The 19,424-nt window shown below is 52.0% G+C and overlaps 1 long non-coding RNA gene across 1 annotated transcript; it reads right to left on the bottom strand.

The window, feature by feature from the left end:
• Positions 1-6,362: 6,362 nt before the first annotated feature.
• LOC128073728 (uncharacterized) lies at positions 6,363-9,538 on the bottom strand. The gene is made up of 2 exons (XR_008202848.1): positions 9,289-9,538; positions 6,363-7,220 (listed from the first exon to the last, which is right to left on the bottom strand). It is a non-coding gene; the product is annotated as an uncharacterized LOC128073728 (long non-coding RNA).
• Positions 9,539-19,424: the final 9,886 nt, after the last annotated feature.

Genomic DNA, 19,424 nt, shown 5'->3' with positions numbered 1-19,424 from the left:
GTTGAAGCTGAAGTGAATTAAGGCATTCAACCCCAAATGCAAGTGCCTGCCTGGAGGAAAGGGGAGGGGAAGGCAGCTCTGCACCAGTTTTAGCTAACCCAGTGCGATTCAACCAATATAAAATCTGAGAACAGACAAGGCAGCATCCTTTCTCCCTCCTCCTCTCTGTTCTCACTTCTGCTCCCCCCTTTTTGCTTCCCCCATCCCTTCCCTGAAGACTCCCCTGCTGTTCATCCTTCCCAGCTCTTGCAGCCCAACCCCCCCTCCGTGCCCACATGCACGAGGGGGCCAGGAAGCAGTTGGAGAGCAAACTTCTGGCAGCCGAGGCATCGGACGTGCCGAGAGCCCGAGACAGCTCCAGAGCAGGGAGTCAAAGGAGTGGGATGAGCGAGAAGCGGGTGGGTTCGGGTGCGAGCAGAGAACTGCCTGCAGCGTGTGAGGCTGTAAGAAGGCAGGGGAGAGCATCTGCTTTATAGCACCAAGCACACGGAGTCACTGAGCTTTGCCCCCACACAGATCTGCCTGTACCAGCATTTTAGAGCCCAAACTGTGAGTTGTTTGGAAGTCTGTAAGGAATTTTAATAATGCAGGAAGATGCATTAACATAGATGCCACAGGGTATTTTGAAAGTTTATATGCCCCTAAAATACCACCATCCTCTATCCCTCAAGAAAAAGTCCTTAATCTTCCAGATTGACATCTGAGATAAAAATCAGCACTGTTTAATTCCTCCTAGACATCACCCAGCTATTCAGGTGTCAAATCCCCTGCAAGGAGGGTGGCTTCACGCTGGGGTCTCCACATCCATCCCCGGCAGCCACGAGTGGGTTTTCCCCATGAAGATGTGGGAGAAAAGAGGAGGTGGGCAGCAAGACCCCACAGAGCTGCTGTGGGGCTGCTTGGATGCTGGCCATGGGATTCTGAAGCTCAGTGCAGAGGTACCTGCCATGCTCTGGCTGCTACCAGAGACTCTCATACTGCGCAAACAACCCGCATCAATAAAAATGCAGCCGTAGCAAAACCCCCCCACGCCCCACTCCACACCGCAAGCTGAGTTGCAAAATCCTCATCCCTGGGTGCTTCTCTGCAAAAGGGCAAACGCACCAGCTATTTTCAGAGATCCCTGCTGCAGGTTGAGCAGGAGCGCTGTGAAGCTGCTCTCTGTGGTTCACGGCATTGGCTGCTGCCAGCAAAAAGGAGGAATTGTTGGGGAGAACAGAACAAACACAGTGGGGGGATGGATAATTAGAAAAGCTGCCCGAGATGCAGCTTTCCTGGATAAACTTTGGGATGTGCTTCTACTCTTCATCAATGCACATAAAGTGGGAGGACCTGGGGGACCTGCCAGGCCCTCCTTTGGGTTTACACCCAGGTAATGCATGACAAAACCATCACTCCCCAGCCCCCATAACAGTGGCACCCCAATCTACAGATGCAGCTCTTCAGTCTCCAGCCAAGGACAGGGGAGCTGCCATGTGCTGAACTTGCTGTACTTCTAAATGATGTGACACCAGAAAAATCACATCGTGGACAGACCTACAGGAACCTGCACACCTCCCTCTGCTCATCCTATGGCCATCCCTGCTTGCTAATTAGATGATATTTCATACTTGTACAAAAAGCATCCTTCAGCCGCTATTTCCCTTTACGTCCTGGGAGCAATGAAGAGAATTTAATAGATTTTTGAGAAAATATGACATAGATATACACCAACTATCTGCACTCTAGAGTATAAAGAGCAGCAAACAACCAAATTATGGACAGACAGTGAGAAATGACATGGGATGGTGCATGTAGAGAGCTGGAGCGGAAGGCTAGACAGGTGGGACAGGAAGCCAGACCTGATTCCTGGCTCTGTCACCAGCTTCCTCCCTGACCTTGGACAAGCTCTGGGGGCACCAGATTTTTAGGCAACTTCTGTTTCGGCACAGAACGGCCCAGGCTTGGTCCCCTGAGGCACGCAGGATGCTGAGCCCTGAGTCTTGAAGGGAAGTTTGATTTCTGGGGTTCCTAGGGCCCCAGAAGGGACCACATCTGTGCTTTACAGTGCTGCCATAAACATGAGGGATTTGGACAAAGCAGCAGAAGCCCTAGGTCTGCATGCCGCCCTCCGGGCCCTGGCATATGCTGGCCTCTGCCCTCTGCTCCCCAGTTTCTGCTACCAGTAGTGGTGCAGCTGTCGATCAGCACAGCTTTTTTGAGACCCTTTGGGTCAGAGCAGTCAGAGTGAGCCAGCACCTCACCCTGCAACATCAGCTCGCAATGCTTCAGCCCTGACATCAGCAACAGGGAGGAATGGAAAAATACAGAAAGTACCTCAATAGAGCTTCCTCGCAAAGGGGCTCAGACCACACTTTGGACCCTATCTGCCACCTTTGGTCTCTTGTCTTGACAGCTGCACAGTGTATCCATGCAGAGGGAGCAGATCCGAGCTGCAAACTTTAAAAAAGGAATAAGAAAAAAGGAGAGAGGGAGCGAGCAAGCGAGAGAGAGTGTCTGACTACAGCCCTAAGGGCTGTCACAACAGATAAAACCTCAGCCAGGCTTCGCAGTTTGAGCTCCTGCACGCTAATGCACAGCAGAGCTAAAAATACCAACGTGTGGAAAAGCAGAGGCTGCTGTTGCTGCGTTTTGAGCTCAGCGCGGGCTCTGGCTTCCCAGCGAGCCAGATGCATGGCCACAGAGGGGAACACGACCCCAGGCAGGGGCAGGGGTGCCCAGGGGTGTCCCCACTGCAGCTCTGCTGGCTCTGTCCTGCTAAGCACAGAAAGCGAAGGGTTGGGTTTGTGCTGATGTGCAGCAAATATCCAGGCCAGGCACTTTCACAGTGTGGGCAAAGCAAGGGAAGGAGCGGCCTTGGGGAAAGGAAAGGACCAAGCCTGGATGAAGGCGATGCAGTGAGGCTTCACAAGACAGCAAAGAGCCAGGGCTCTGTCCCTTGGGCTGCCAGACCTGGAGCAGCCTCGTGTGAGACAGCAGTGAGCTCATGGCTGTGTTATAGCCCTATCTCCTGGTGTATCTGGCCGTCTTCTGTGCAGCCATCATTACCCTATCTGAGGCCCATGAACATACTTCACCGTGCACTTAGATTCAAGCGTGCACTTCAAGTCTATTTTCTTCAATGGAACTGAAGGACATGCTTAAGATTTGCACGTGATTAGCTGCTTTCAGCAAAGGTCAGCTTTCCAAGCCAGGGCATTCTCAGGGCCTCCTTCTCCCAAACCTGAATGCTACTGAGCTTCTGCATTCCCATTCTTGAATTCAGACAAAACTCACTCAGGGTCACTTGGCCCCAAGACCTGGAGCTTAAGCTCAATAGAGAGGCACTAAAGACAGAGCCTCCAAGCCCTCATCTGACCAGAAAAACCACATGCTCCCCACCCAGCACCCCCATTTCAGTCCTGCTTCATGCCTCCCAAATCAGCATTGACCCCACTGCAGAGTTCACAGCCCAGTCACCCCACTCCTTCCCCACTTTCTTTCCTACTCACAATAGCATTCAAGACACCAGCACAAAATCCCTACAGATCCGTTTCAAGTTGCATTATCAGCACATTTGGCATTTTCATCATGCTCAGGACACGGTCCCCTACAAAAGGGCCAATTTATCTTGCAAGCAAACACCTGCCTTGGAGGCTACACTTTACAGCAGCTACACCAGCACAGCCCTGGGCAGAGCAGGAGCCCCATGGTTCCACATACAGCAACGCCCCAACCTAGGCACACAGCAGCCCCTTGGCACTTGCCAGCCCACCCAGCCCAACACTTCTAGCATTTCAAGGGCTCTTCCAGCCTCTTTTCTTTTTGCTGCACACAAACATATGAATATTATAACTGCACCAGATACATAAACTGTACACCATCCAATTATAACCCAGCGTTGGCAAATACCACAGCGCTATCACAAAGTAGTGTGAAACCTTCTGACTTTCACAGAGCCCCAACTCACAGAGGCAAGAAGTTACATAAGGAAGAAAATCCAAAATTCATAACTCTCAATAAAAGCGAAAACCAAAGTCACAACTAGAAGAAATAAGAGGGCTGAAAACATGGGTCCTAGCCACACAAACTGAAAAGCACAATAGAAATCAAGATTTTTCACCCAGCTGTATTATACTGACCTTTTGATTTGGAGACAGCAGCTAACACTACAATCATTTCTTATTTGCTTGGGCTTGAGGAAGAGGACAGATCCCAGCAGAGCAGCATTCACCACTGTTCCACGCAGCTCCTGCTTCTTCAAGAACCTGGATGTTCACAGAGAAACCTAAGCAGGAGCCGATCCCATCTGACAACCAGCCATGATCCCACCTAACCACCAGCCCAATAGCCCAGATATCAAACAGAGCCTTCATGCAAGCAAGAACCCCTGCTATAGTTGTACCCATGGCCTCCAGAAAGCAGCCCCAGTTTCCTACCTCTTTGACTCTGGAAACCTTGGGTGACTCTCAGCACTTCTGCTAGACCAGCACACTGCTTCATCATCAAGCTTTTATCTGAGAGTGCCCAGAGGCAGTTTGCACTTTGGAGAAACCACTTTGCAAAAGGAATGGCTCGGCTGCTAACAGGGCATAGGAACTCCCACCTTGGGACCTCAAAACTGCCAAAACTGAGGCCTGAATGCAGCTCTCCAGCAGGCTGATGCTCAACCAATTCCTTCCTGACCTGCCTGCTTCAACTTGGGCTACAAGATCTGTATGACAAGAAGCATTATATGCATTGGTCCAGCACTCTGCACTGCCTCCAGCCCCCAAGCATTGCTCTAGCAAACTCAAACAGCAGCTGTATTAGCTTCTAGGCAATATCAGGCCCAATATCACAATATCCTTGTTGGTCCTCCTAACAAGGTGTCAAAGAAAAGGGCTCTGGGCTTCCATACCTCATGGCCATGCCTCCATCAGGGTCACATCCAAGAGGCAGCACAGGGAGCTCACCCAACAGTGCCTCTCTCCCAGGCTTTGGGACAAAAGCACTGTCTCTGTGTTCCATCCCCAGTCTCGTGACTGAGACCTGGAAAACCCAGAGCTGTTCAGAGCCACACACAGTCGCTGGGACAAAAAGCAAGGCATGAGGCAATGCAGGATGCCCCAAACCCTGTCCTGCTCCAAACTCCTGACGATGCTTCTGACCCCAGCACACTCCTGCCACAAATTCAGCAGGTCCCTCTGCCAGCTCCCACCTCTTGAAATTCTGCACACTAATAACATCCTACCTCATTTACATCTGAGATGGGGAGTGAGTGGCAGCTGTTGCTATAGAAACCTTCTCCTGAGTCCTGGCTCCCACTGCAGCTCCAGGAGGACAGATCCTAAGCAGTTCCCCCAGCCCCGGTGGCATGGGACAACCCGTGATGCCCTGCTGAACCCAGCACTGCTGCCCCTGGTCCCATTGCAGTGGGTGCAGGGGCTACACAGGCATCCCCTCTTCCTCCTCCTCCAGGCCCTACCTACCCTACTGACCCTTCAATCTCTGGAGCCCCACGCTCACCATCCTTTTCCAAAAACATGTGATCACCAGCTCCTGGAGGTGGGGTTCTACATGCAAAGCCCCTCTCTTTGCAAAATACAAAGGACAAGTGTATAGTCAATGGATATCAAGATGTTACAACCACAAAATAAACAAGAGAGGGAGGCAAAGTAGACTATGATAACAAGAGAGAATAAACGGAAGGCTTACCCTTATGCTGGGCTCACCACAAAACACCAGAAAGAGGGATCTCCAGACAAGAACCTTTCCCAGTGGTAGCCAGCTCTTAAATAGGTCTAGGAGGGGGGGGAGCCTGGCTCCACCCCTTCCAGCAGCACAGGTGAATTGCCTTCAGCTATGCTCCTCTGGCTGATTCATGGCTCACCTCAGGTGAGCAGAGGTTCAGGCTGTGACTCAGCAGTTCCCATACAACAACAAGGAATTGCTCACTGAGCTACCAGGCTTTGGGGGAACCAGAGCTGAGGATCTTGCCAACAGAAGGAAAACTTGCAACGTGCTTAACATTTATTGTGGCTTGCTGCTTTCCCTAGGTTGGGCTGATGATTATTTAGTGCATGGCCCACAGGTACATAAATGCTTTGGGTTGCTAGCAGCACCTCACAAAAGTCCTTCCCTTGGCTCTGCCCAGGCTGATCTCTGGTTTACAGCTCAGCTTGCAGCACTAGAGATTCACCATTACCTGACAGCACTGCTAGGCAAGGAGACATCACCCCTCCACAGTGCAGCATTGGGAAGCAAGATTTTGAGCAGAAAAGCAACCAGAGGACAGGGCAGATCCTGCTGTCACTTACAGGCAGGCTGAGCAGGAGGCAACCAGCTTTTGAGCTGCCACATCTGCTGGTGGGTTGAGGAGCATCACACAGCCTGGGCATGCATTGGTGGGTGAATGTGAGGTGCCTTTCTTGTGGGAATGTTCCTCAGGTCATCCAAGGAGCAGCATTCCTGGTCTCCTTTTTCTTAGGCCAAGACACCAGGGCTGTCTGAACGTTGCTTTGCAGGGACATCTCCTTCATCTCCTCCAGGCGTGCTGTGTCATGTGGGCACCATGAGTATAGGATGGAGAGTGGTACCACCACATTTTCCCCACCAAACAACACCCCCAGCATGCCTTTGAAGCTATTTATTCCTCTTCCACACCTCAGCTGCCTGCTCCATCACACAGGGAAAAACTGACTCAGACCTTCCCAAGATAAGGAGACCACATCTGCAGCCCAGCTCCCCAGGAATGCAATCAAAATAGCGACCGGCAGGCAAGGCGAGAAAGCATTTTTCACTGCTGACTCCGACCCCCTGATGGACTGTTGCTATGGAAAGGCAGCGAGCAGCCCCAGCTGGGGTTCTGCTGAAGGATTTTCCCTGTTTGGCCTGAGGCTAGGGCAAGAGGAAGGGGGGAGGATGGGGAAGGAGCTCACATCTGGCTGCGGCTGGGCTCCCCATTGCCAGGTGCGGGCTCACCTCTCTCTTGTTTGCAGCATCCTGAGACACTGCATCCTGCACCAGGCTCAGGTGCTGCTCGGTGGTGTTTGGAGACTGGTGCAGGAAAACAGCTAATAAGCCCAGCTCCTAATTGGTGTCAGAGGTACCAGGGAAGGGGCAGAGGGACAGTAACCTAAGCCTGGCCAGTCTTCCTCTGAGCCTTTAAGGTCTCTGGGACATCCATCCAGCTCCTTTCTCCTTCAGCCTGTTTCCAGTTCCTCATTCTGGCACGAAGAAATAGGACAGTAATTCCTCTCCTGTGGGGAGAAACAATACAGAAGTTAAAGCAGAGCTCTTCCAGGCTGCATGAGCAGGCAGATGGTTGGGTGAAGATTTGCACAACTTTCTTATTGTTAAAAAAAAACACTCAATGACAGCATCGGGCCAGGAGCAGCAGGAGACCCTCAGCTCCCTCTGCAGATCCTTCCCGTGACAGCTGCCCCCTGGGCGGATGAGATTCATCTGTGAGAAGCCACAGGGACACATGCAGGGCCGCTCTGCCCCCCCAAAACATCCCTGCTCCGCACTCTGACAGCGCTGAGACAGCATCGCATCTCCTGCCAGCCTCTTCCACAGCTCCTGCTGCACTGCTGCTGTTATTAAAGCCCCTTCCCATTGATGGAGGCGGCCTGAAGATGAACAGTGGTCTGGGCACTGAGCGGCTACTCCTCAACCAGATCATTGAGATGAGATGGAAAAGGCCAGAGTTCCAAGCTGCCTCCGTATACCAGCGCCTGGCACCAGGCACCGAGGGAGCTGCTGCCAGCAGCCAGCACCCAGAGGAGCCATTCCCCCTCCCGCTGTCTCACTGGGAGTTGGCAGGAGGGGACGGACAGCTGCTTTTCCATAATCATTTCTCCACCGCTGATGACATGCTGGAGCTAATTTTCGGAAGACACCTTAGGAAGAAGAATGCATGTATATCAGCTGAAGCAACTCCTTTCAGAGACCGAACATGCACAGCAAAACAAAACACTGCTTCTTGTTAACCCTTACCAATACGTATGCAGTACAAAAGTTGCTGGTCAGATTCTGCCTTGCTCACAGTCCTGTAGCTTTGCTGACAGTGGTAGTGGGGGGGGGGGGAAAGCAACTGTCTCTTCAGAGATGTCACTGATTGAAAATCCCCCCCGAAGGAGGGATCCTGCCCCAGTTATTGCCAAGGCTTGCTCTCTCAGATACCCCCTGGGAGCTGGCTGTGCTGTGCCCAGCGTGCCGGTGTCGCTCGGATGCGCAGTGCGTGTGCTATGGCACGCACGGCAGCCCTGGGACAAAGCACGAGCTGCAGAACGCCCTGGGTACAGATCCCAGCCCTCACAGCAGCAGGCTCTGATGAGCATCCCTGGCCCAGGAGGAGAAAGATGAGTTGGAGAAGGTGAAAGGGAGGGGAGGAGGAACACCACCTGCTTATTGATCAGAACATATGAAAAGGGTTTTTCTTCTGGTTCTCGAGCTGGAGACAGGAACCTATTGGTTAAAACCCTTTGCTCTCCTGCTGCCCTGGTTTCAGCCACTCCAGGCTGCTGGTTAATTAGATGAGCATTAGCAGAAAGGCAGCTGGGCAGCCGGGAGGGGCCAGGTCTCTGTGTCTGTAAATGCTGGTGCACCGGGCTGTGCTGACGGCCAGGGCACTGCCAGTGCTGTGCTGCCCGCGTGTCTCCTGGGTGCAGCCAAGCCAGGGGCCAACGCAGGCGCCAGGGAAGCAATCACCTCGTGTGGTGCAGCCATTTACCTCTTCCCCCCAGATTTCCATCTGTTCTTGCACCAGCCCCACGGTTAACATAGCCTGGCCCTGACTGACGGGCCACCCGGAACCAGGGAGGCTTTAGAGCAGAGCAGGCATTTTTCCTGCCTACATCCTATTCGCGAGAAATTACAACAAAGTCATGAAGGATTTGCAGTTATTTTCGTGATCCTTTTCCCAGATTAACACGTAGATCCACTTTCTGGTGAGCAGTCTTAGTATGTATTGTTTTGTCTTTGTTGCAACCTTGCACTCCCACATCCCAGGGCTTCCAGTGCCCCACTGAGGTGTACAGGATATGAACAGGAGCTCACTTTAATTAATGTTTACTTCTTAATTGGGCTCCAAGCTCCCCAGCAAGTCAGGTAGTGTTTTATCACCATTCTACAGCCCTGGGAGAGAGAAGGCAGAGGGAAGAGCAAGGGACATGGGCAAGGATGGTCAACAAGAAGGTGCCAGGTCAGTGGAGAGACCCAAAGATTCTCCCCCCTCCTTTCCCATTACCTGCACTGAACCCAGCAGCAACATCGCCTGGTGACAGCTCAGCCTGTTTGCAAGGATTATTATCCCAGATTACCCACCTGCATCAACCCGCCTCTCTCCCTTGCTGTCAACAGAGAGACACAGATTCAAGGAAACTGGGTTAGATCCACATTTATATAGGGATGCAGCAGTCACAGGTTAAACAAAGTTCTCCTGATTGCCAGGCTGTTGCCAAATGACCCCAGAGGAAGGATGGAGCTTTATGTCAAAGCTCTACCAGGGACACAGGGTGAGCTAACATTACATGCTGTAAAATAAACTTTCCAACAAAATCAGGATGCAGCTGTTTCAGCTGCTTTCAGCAGAAGACATTATCTGCAAAGCAGATAAACTCGCTGCAGCCTTACCTACAGCTCAACAGCCAGCTCTCCACAGCAGCGTCAGCATTCGGCTGTAACACAACCATGCCGGAGCAAACTTATCTCTGCTGGTTTTGGGGGAGAAAGCCAGAGTTTTGCATTGTCCTTGTCCCACAGCACTCTGCCTTGGTTGGTCTGAACCAGCTGTGATGGCATCAGGAACACAGTGCTTTGCTTCCTCACCCAAATACTGTTTTTCTGCCCTGTTCTCTGTCCTTAGGTACCCATTGCCAGCCAGCATGGAAAAACAGGGGAATGGGAAGGATGAGAGTTTCCTTCTAACAGTGGCATTCCTGGGGCTGCACAATGTGGGGCAACAAGTCCCCGGATCACCTGCAGACCAAGGAGTGAAAGGCTGCAAATGCTGGTGGAGGCTCTTGGGTGAAGGTATAGCCCACAGCCAGGCTCACCAAGGGAGAAGACGTGGCAAGACCAGAGGGATGAGGGAGCAGAGCCTCGGTTTGCATTGCTCTCTTCCAGCTCCTGGGATGGACAGCTCACCATGGAACACTTGGGGACCTCCATGTCATCCAGCAAGCTTCAACCAACCACGTGATGTGCACCTCCATGTCTGTAACCCCTGTACCTAGCTCAGGAATAGAGTGAACAACATCTGTGGGAACAATATCTGAAGAATTTGGGGCAGCAGCAGAAAGATCACCGGAGCACAAGTACTGCTCAGTCTCCAAGGCTCCTTCTTTCAGTCAGGTCCAAAGGACAAATATTCACTGCTGTGTCACTAGACCAAGCGTAGCAACCCACACACAGGCACATCCTAGGGACCAGTGCCATACCAACAGCAAACCCCAGCATGTAAACAGGCACCTCTGGGCCATTAACAAGGCGGTCTGTTTGTGCAGCATGGCCTGGATGGCGCTTCCTTCAAATGAGATCTTCAAAAGAGAGAAGGGAGTTGGGTGCCCAACTCCTATTGGATTTTGTTTCCTTTCAGATTATTGAAGCTCACAGCCTCAAAGCCGCCCATCCTCACAAAACACAGTGCAGAATTTGCTACGCACAGAGTGATCGATGCTGGAGAGGGTGCTGCGCACTCACACCCACTCACACCGCTCTGAACAAAGCCAGCACGAGCACACAGTGCTCAGCTCCAGCAATAGCAGAACCCAGCACACTCACAGGCAGCTCCTCTCACCTGTGGGTGCTGCATCAAGGCACCACGGGGAGGTTTTCAGCAAGCAACTTCCCAGTCTTACAGCAAGACGGCTGCTCCCACGGGCGTGTGAAATGCCCAGGCTTGGGAGAGAGGGGGTAATTATATGCCAGGGGAGCAGCTGATTCCAGCCCTTCTGACCCCCAGGCTGAAGAGTTCTCCTGATCGATCACGAAGATGCTCTTTCATTTTCCTCAGGCGTTTCGCTGATGGATGGAAAAATCAATGCCCCACCAAGGAGTCTGGAGGGGGTGGAAAGCAGGGAAGCGAGGGAGAGAAAGGAAATGAGAGAGAAGGAAGGGGCAAAGGGAGAGGGGACCCAGTCAGGGGAGGCCAGGGGTCCTGTCAGAGACATCCCTGATACCCACGGTCAGATCTGGGGTAAGAAGCCTGCAAGGTCCACGAGGATTTCCCTGTTAGCTTGATTTCCATGAATACTGCTCTGGGAAGATCCCCCAGCTCTAGCTCCCTACGTATGTGCACTCAAATCCCACCTCAGATCCCATCCTGTCCCACACATCTGCAGGGACCCCCAGCACCTCTGTCCTGCGGGGCTTTGCTACCCCAGCACCTTGCCAAACCTGCTGAACCCAGATGCTGCCAAGAGGGACCACATCCCTCCAGGGGGCTGAATCTTTGCTAGAGACCAAGCTCAACCCCATATGAGTCACTAAGCTCCTTGGTTTCTGATGGCTGTGGCTTTCAGGGGGACAGCTGAGCCTCTCCATTAAGATCTGTGCTTGCCGACAGCAATCACTACAAAAGAGATCTGCGAATCTCCCCTTGGGTCAGGGGAAGATAGGTCTGCACTGCTGGACACAGACGAAACAGCAGCTTGGCTCTATCTGTTGGGGTTTCCCAGTGTTTTCTTCCCCACATCCTATTAATAATTAACATCACTGAAACAAGACTGGCTTTTAAGAGGCTTCTCTGCTATGGGCTGCATTAGTACCTCTTTCAGGAGCAAAGGTTTATCTGTAACCACTGGAAACTAGGAAGGTTCTGATCTTGGCCAAGGCTGCCAGCCTCATGGGAACACATCTCCGTGTCCCCACCAGAACAAGTCAAACCAACTGTCACATTGCTAGAGCTGAGATGACAGTCCTGCCAGGGCAGCCCACCCTCGGCTCCTTCCCCAGATCCCATCCTTAACTGGAGATGGCTCATCACTCCAGTTTAAAATCACCATCCTCTTCTCCTCCAGAGTGCCCAGTGCATGAATTAACCGGGCAGGAGGATAAGCCAGTGCTCACTCTCAACATGAGATGTTGAATTGGATAAAGTAATGGTCATACTAGGGGTGGGATTTGGAAGTCAAAGGGCAGAGTGTGGGGATCAAAGTCCTCTCTGCCCACTGACACATAAACCCTGTCCCATGGTGTCTACAAAGCAGCAGGCAAGTGTATGCCACTAGAGCAAAAACAGCAGCCCATTGGTGGGCTTCTTTTTGGGGTGTCTTGCACAATTTCCATATGGAGAACCAGGCTGTGTCATGCCAGGCTGGGGACAATGCTCTGGACATCAGTTGGGAAAGGAGAGTTATGCTCATAACATACCCAATGCAAAGGGTTTGGATGGAGCAGCGTAAAGCAAACCTGTGGCCAAGCCCCAGAGCTGTGCTTGCTCTGGCCCGGCCCCACGCAGAGCGGCTGCACCAGCCTGGCCGGTTCTGTCGGTCACAGTGCTCCAGGACCTGCTCGCTGCAACAGCCCTGGCAAGAAACAGCTTCCCCACGCATGCTGTGTTGCCCAACCACCTGCTCCCCGCCCTGAAATACCAACAAACTTATTCATCAGCACACAGCAGACATAAAGCAGTAGCAGTGCTTGGCCACGGGCGCTCCAGCACAATGGGGCTGGACAGGATCTGTGAACAACACGCAGCCCTAAAGAGTCCCATTGCCCCTGCACCACCAACTCATACAGTGCTGCTCCAGCTCCACTACAGGAGCCCCAAGCTGGCCAACCCCTTTGAACCTCCTTTTCAACACAAATCTCCCCAGTTTTCCTCCTGAAAAAGGGACTCATCCAACACTATCTGCACCTTCACTGTGCCTCTAATTTCGCTGATCCTGCAAACAGCTCCTAAGGTTTAAACACACCAAGCTCGAACCCTCAACAGCCTTTTCTCTATAGAAAACCTCTCCCATTTGGACTTGGGATTGGGACGCTGGGGAAGTGCCATCCAAACCCATTTCTGCCTCCATGCCCAGCAGCCCCCAGAGATGACAAACCACCTCCGAAGGCAGAAGGCAGGCAGGGCTCTGGCTTTGCTGGCATCCCGGTGGGCTTATGAGATTTTAGCAGCACCAGGAACAGTCACTGGATTAGAGCTGCAGGCTTCAAAAGGAGCTGATGAACGCGAGAGCCGAGGGCTGGAGTCACTACAGCTTAAAAGGGAACACTGCACATTATAAATAGCTGCCTCACTGGCAGCACATCTGTTTCAGGCAGCAGCTCTGGAAGGCTGCGCTCCGGTTTGGCTATTTCGGGGGAAAGAGATTTGAAACTCACTCGTAATTATTGTTTGCCCAAGAGATGTGAATTTTTTTAAAAAAGGAAGGGAACAAAACGGGGCGTCGCAGCAGTTGGTTCCCCAGGAGCCGCAGCTCACGCTGAGCACTTGCAGCAGCACCCTGCAGTCACCAAGCCCATCGGTCACGGCCCTAAACATGGCAGCCCTGTGGCAGGACACAGGAGGGAGCGGCAGAGCCCTCATCTGCTCATCCACAGGACAAACGCCGCGCAGCGCCACACGCTGCTGCCACCCCCCAGCGCTGCCCAAACCTCCATGAGAACCAATGTTGAGACGAGGCCTGCAGGGCGGGACGAGGCCTACGGCATGGAACGCGGCCTGCAGCCCCAGCCGCGCTGCAGCACCGTCAAGCCTGCGGCCATCGCTCGGTCCCTTGAAGGGCTGATGTCGCACAGGGCACCGTGCGCCCAAGCCGGGCAGAGCGCGGGGAGCCGGCGGTGAGCACAGGAAGGCAGCGGGGGCCCGGCCCGTGCACGGCCGCGCAGCCCAGCGACGGCTCATTAATCACTCAGCACCGCCGCGGGATCGAGGGCCTCGCCGCCCGCCGCCAATCCCTGCGCCGTTACCACAGAAACAACCCTTACCCTTCACAGGCTTCAAAGGGTTTTGTGCGTGTGCCTGTGTGTTTCTGTATTTCTTTCTCCCCCACCCCAGCCCTCCCTTCTCCTTCCCCAGTTGTTGTTTTGTGTGTGTGCGCGAGAAAGAGTTTTTTCTCCTTCCCGGGAAGCGCTTGGCACCGGGGCTCAGATCATGTGAAAAGCGAGCGCGGGAGAGACAGGCAGCCGGAGCAAAGGAGAACAAGCGCAGCCGTGGTTGTTGCATGGCTGTCGGGGGCTTCGAAAAGGAGAAAGAGAAGGCTTGGATGGGGGGGGGGAGGAAGGCAGCTGCGGTGCTAACGAGTCAAAAATAAATATTTATACGGGGAGAGTTTTAAAACCCTATTTTGCATCGTTATAATAAATTATTCATCCGCTGGTTTCTCCCTGCCTGCCTCTCTTGTTGGGGAGCTGTGAAGGGGGCTGACACTGCAGGGTGAGAGAAGGGGTTGCATCTGAGCAGGGCCCAGAAATGGGGCTCCCCGGTGCCCCCCGCCATGGGGAGAGAGGCTGAGGGCGTGGAGAGGAGGACACGCTGCAGATGAAGCCAGACCCGACACAAGCTCAGCAGTGGCAGATGGGGAAGGGTCAGGGGAGGTGGGTGTCGGGCTGAAGGGGCCCCAGGGACTCCAGATCAGTGCTGCAGGAAACACTGAGAGCTGTGCACTCATTCTGGAAGGAGCCCTCTGCAGCTCCCAGGCCCTCTGATTTTTGTTTCAGCAAAGCCAGCAAATTTCCACAAGGCTGGAGGATGCCCTGCAACGTCCTTCTGCAGTGGTGGGAACAGGCAGCTCTGCAAGGAGCCACCTGCACCATCATTTGCTCACCCTCATCCCTTCCTCCATGGCTACCCATGTTCCCAGCTCACAGCCCTCCTGCCCAGGAGCCTTTACACACTCACTGAAGCAGGAGAGATGCTGGAGCCCTATAGCACCAGCTGAGATGCATCTTCCAGAAACCATCTTCACCACTGCTTTCCTACCTACGTGCTAATACACACGCAGCCCTCTGCAAAGCTCATTGCCTGCTCCCACCAAGGATCTCCAGCAGCTTCTTCTTGGCTGCCCCAGACTCAGCCTTAACCCTTCTGAGCACAGCAAAACATTTGGGCTCTATTGCATGTCCCTGTACTCTGATTGCAGCTGTTGTCATCTCCAATAGTGTATGGGGTTTGAAAGGAGCCACTGTGCACAAAGGAAAGGTTTTTTGGAGGAGCGGTTTGCTGTGGCTATTTCCAGGCTTGCTGCAATTGTGTTTGCCAGGACTGCTGCAACAGAGACAAAAAAAACAAGGAGAAAGCGAAGAGCCTGGCTGAGCAAAACACAAAAAGCTCTTTGCCTAGCTGGAGCCTTCCAGCACATGAAGGGGAACTAAAGGGGCTGGAGAGGATGAAAACTGATTACCTCGATTACCCTGCTCCCCTCGGCTCCCCCTAGCCAAGTTGCCCCTCCAGCAGTACATAAGCAGCCCCCCAGAGCCTCACCCCAAAATCTCCATGTTTAAGCCCGTAACTTCTTGTCCTCCCCACAGTAGGACACGGAGAATCGTTTATTCCTCTCCTGTTTGCAGCAGCCACTGACATATTTTTGAAGGCTGTTATCACATTTCATCTTCAGTCTTAGACCTTTTCATGAAAGATGGAACAGAAACACAGGTTTGTGACGGGGAGGAAGGACGGAATAACAAAGAGGGTTTCAGGATCACACGTGGGAACCAGGAAAACCACTGAAAAGGCAGAGAGCCAAGGAACGGGCAAGGGGCAGTGCATAACACTGAGAAGAAGCTTAAGTGCCTGCAGCCAAGTTCAGGACACAGAGCTGCTGGAGACAGATCAACAGAGAGGCAAAGCGGTGAAGCGAGGGGTCGTAGTGACATGGCTGAGAGCACTGAGACAAAACGGACCCTGGGTTTCCATGCAAGGCGATACGGTGGTGCCATGTAGTGGTGCTGTGACTTATCTAACAGGAGAAGGAGCTGGCCTCACTTGTGCTATCACTGTTGTTTATGGCAAGTAGTGTGCTGCGTCCTGTGTGCTGTCCAGCCAAGCCAGAACAGCGCAATGGAGAACGACAGAGACACGAGCATCAAGAACCCAGCACTGAGATGCAATCTGCTCATCGTGCCTTTACAGGGCTGAATGTGTCAAAAGTACTTACAAGAATAAGATAATCTAATTTGATAAGGGAGAGGGTAGAGGAGTAACACTGCGGGCACAGATATCAGGAGCAGAAAACAAAGGAGAGGCTGCAGCAGGCATCTGCTACGGACCCCCAGGACTTCAGGAGAGAAAGAAAGAACAAAAAGATTCCTGAACCAACTATCAAAGAGCTTGCAAACACAGGATACTTGTACTCAGGGGACACTTTAACCACCCAGACATCTGTTGGGCGACAAACACATCAAAACCCAGCCAGAATGGTTTCTTAGTTATGTAGAGGACAATTTACAGATGAAGGAAGTAGAAAGGCTCCATGAATCTACTCACCAGTAAAAAGAGACTCTTAAAAAAGCGACTGTAATAGGGGAAGTTTGGAGCCTGTGATCACAAGCAACACAAATTCACCAGAGTGAGGGCACAGCGGCATGAGATATTTACTTCACAGCAAACATTGCAAGGGGAACTAAGGGACACGTGTCGGCCAACAGCAGCAGAGCTACAGCAGTTCAGGGAGCTGCTTGCAAGCACCTTGCCCCATCTGACAGCATAGGGACAGAGCGTTCTGAATGGGGTGGAAAGAAGAGAAGCAGAAGAACCATCCGCTGTACCAGAGACAGTCCTAAATGTGGGCTGTGGACCTGGCTGGCAGATACAGCATGCCTCGAGGCTGCCAAAGGCACATTTCTGCCTGGAGCAAGGGGAAGTAAAGGCAGCACCAGACTGCCCACAAGAGCTTAGGTGCCAAGACATTCCACGTCTTGTTGAGTAAACAGAATTGTCCCCTGCACGTCACCAAGGAGCTGAACACATCCAAACACCCAGCTTGAAGGGCATCCCGAGATCCCTTCGACACTACACCGAAAGCAGAGCCCCAGAGAGAGGTCTGTGCATGGCCAGGCTATTTCTCGGCTTTGGCTCCTGCTCTTCTCCCATGGATGCAGTGGCGCATCTGTGCCGTCGCGTGGAAAGGGCTTTCACAACATCCAGAGACACAAAACAGTATTGCATAACTTGGAGATGCAAAAGTAAACATCTCTGACGAGTCAGCAGAGGGGCTTTCCCAGCGTGAAAAGTTCATTTGGGCTTTTGGAAAGGAAAGTAAGAAGTGTATTGGAGGTTTTTGGGAAGAGTCTGTAAAAGGTGCTCTAGGCAGAGCCACAGACTTTGGGGAATAGGCAAGAAGGGGTTGCATGCAGCCCCCCAAAGCGCTCCTTCCCATGCAGCCCAGCCTGAGCAGCTCTGTAACAAGGCTTTGGCACTGTGTACTGGGGTTCAAAACTAAAATAAACATGGAAATCTGCCTCCCTTGACATTTTAAAGGACCTAAATTTCATTGAAAGGGTGGGAGGCAGCATGAAGCTCTGTTTCTTTTCCAGAATGATCCAGGCGATGAAGGGATATGTCATCCCCTGCTTCTCTCACCAAGAACAAGGATCTTCTCAGCCCTCACTTTTACTTCAAGCAGATGCAGAACCTGGAGATTTGCAACTTCAAACAACAGAACTTAAAAAAATACCGTCACCTGGGCACAGGAAAAGCTCCCTTGCTTTCAGCCACATTTCCAAAGGTGGTTCCCACATTTTGCTGTTAGCTGGTGCACACAGTTTTCCATTTTACTTATGCAAACACAGCTCTGGATACATGAATGTCCACATTTCACAGGTGCTGGCTTTAAAGTACTCGGGAAAATCATAGCCATTAAAAAAGGAAGGAAAAGCAAGTAGTAGCAGCCATACACCGCCCCTTTGCAGGGAGCAGCTCTGGACATCTTGCCCTTTATTTACTGAAAAGAAGACAACATCTTTTCTCAGGGCTGAAACCCCTATTGCAGTTCCAACACGTGTCTATTTATCAGGAGAAAAGCTGAATATTTCCACTATCACAAGATTATTGCCAGTGCTCGGATTTTTCCCTAACCTCCAGCTAAAATCCTCTGAGCTAACGCACCGAAAATGGAACAGCATACAAAATCTGCGCTCTGGCTCTCAGAGGTGGAGGCCCACCCTTTCTCCCAATAAACAATTTTGCATACGTTTAAACCTCCCTCCTCTGGTTTCCCAACTCCTCCTGGCTAAACCCCCCCAGCAAAGAAATTACGAGAATCCGTCATTTCTCTCTTTTCCCTTGCACCTCCATCTATCAGCGTTTCAAAGGCAGTCTCCTCAAATGCAGAGCGGAGCAGGAGATGGGCAGCAGTAATGGGAATGTGCTCCTGACTGTGCAAACCCACACAGAGAGTGAGGACAGGAGAGACTGCATTTGCATACATATTAAACGAGAGCAGTAAAAAATGCAGACGTGCAAACCATTTGGACATGGCTCGCCTCGGTGATGTGCCCTGCAAGGGAATCAATCTTCTGCGTTCTTAAAGGGAAAAACCTGTTATGGAGTGAAAAGCGAAGCCAGAAAGACGTCTGCTTACAAACACGGTCAAGGTTTGAAGACAATCTGACCTTCTGCCTTCACCAACCACGACCTGCTGTGCAAAGGTATGCGTAGGAGGGTGAGACCCTGGCGTGAGCCGATTGCTGTCACTGGTGAGAGATCTGCCAGGACCCCATCTTCAGTGGGAACTGGAGCAAGAGTTCCAAGCTCCACGTGCCCACCTGTGAAGGCAACACAGAGACTGCTGAGATGGCCCAAGCCAGGCTCAAGGAAAGAATAAGTGATATCTGGATGTGCTGAAGAAGCCCAAACTCTGCATCCCAGTGCCTTCACCTACTGAAAAGTGAGTATGAAGAGTCATGTCCAGCTTTAGCCCTAGCTATGATCCCATTTACTCCAAAAGAAAAGCACTGAGCGTGGGGAGAGTGGCTTTGATCCAAAGCCTTTGGGAGTCTTTGTTGGCCTCGTGGAGCTTTGCATCACCCTGCGCAGGCCAGCCTACCCAACTTTACACAACTATCTACCATGCCTGGGATCTACCATGCCCCAGCAGGGCCCAATCCAAACCCAGCTCCATCCATCTTAATGTCCTGGCTAAGGACGTTACCAGGATGGGATGATACATCCAAGACAATCAGTTAAGGGCAGTGATGTTACAGCATAGGACATCCCTAAGTGCCTCCAAGGTACCAATCTAACAAGGCAAAACATGCAAGCAAACCTACTGATTTCAAAGTCTGCAGGTTCAGATGCATAAAAAGTGCAAAATCAGTAACTTTTATATTGCCACTCAAGGAACCACAAAGATAAAAGCAATACTCTAGGAGCGAAGATGCCTTGAATATTTCTCATCTGCACTTATAAGTGATATTTGGGACCAATGGCTTGATTCTGCATTAGCCTTGTTCAAATGAGATAATTTACATTCCCTGCCAGCTGAAAACAGCCTGTCAACATATTTACTTGTGTC

This window comes from Tympanuchus pallidicinctus, unplaced genomic scaffold, assembly GCF_026119805.1.
Source record: "Tympanuchus pallidicinctus isolate F22 unplaced genomic scaffold, pur_lepc_1.0 scaffold8, whole genome shotgun sequence".
NCBI lineage: Eukaryota > Metazoa > Chordata > Aves > Galliformes > Phasianidae > Tympanuchus > Tympanuchus pallidicinctus.
The sequence above is the reverse complement of the archived record's forward strand: the minus strand, read 5'-3'. Positions and strand labels throughout refer to the sequence as shown.